The sequence below is a fragment of the Zea mays genome, chromosome 6 (genome assembly GCF_902167145.1).
Source record: "Zea mays cultivar B73 chromosome 6, Zm-B73-REFERENCE-NAM-5.0, whole genome shotgun sequence".
Lineage (NCBI taxonomy): Eukaryota > Viridiplantae > Streptophyta > Magnoliopsida > Poales > Poaceae > Zea > Zea mays.
In genome coordinates this window covers 21,304,358-21,304,621 of record NC_050101.1, presented here as the reverse complement: position 1 = coordinate 21,304,621, position 264 = coordinate 21,304,358, and positions in this window count along the sequence as shown.

The following is a 264-nucleotide window of genomic DNA, read 5'->3' as shown; positions in this document are numbered from 1 at the left end:
ACTGACCCCGGCTGCCGCCGTGCAGTGACCGCACTTGTACCCACCATAGCTAGCATGGGAGACCCAGTCTCAGGTCGCATGAGGGATAAAGTCCGCGCCCGGCTTCACTCAGGTACTAGGTTTACCGGTTACCATTTTTCCCGGCATGTGCTTAGTACGTTCAAAAGCTTGACTCAGGTATCCACACATTAATCCTTAATTCATTTTTCCCGTCTCATGGACAAGGCATCCTCCCTGGATCCAAGACCATAGACCAACATATAT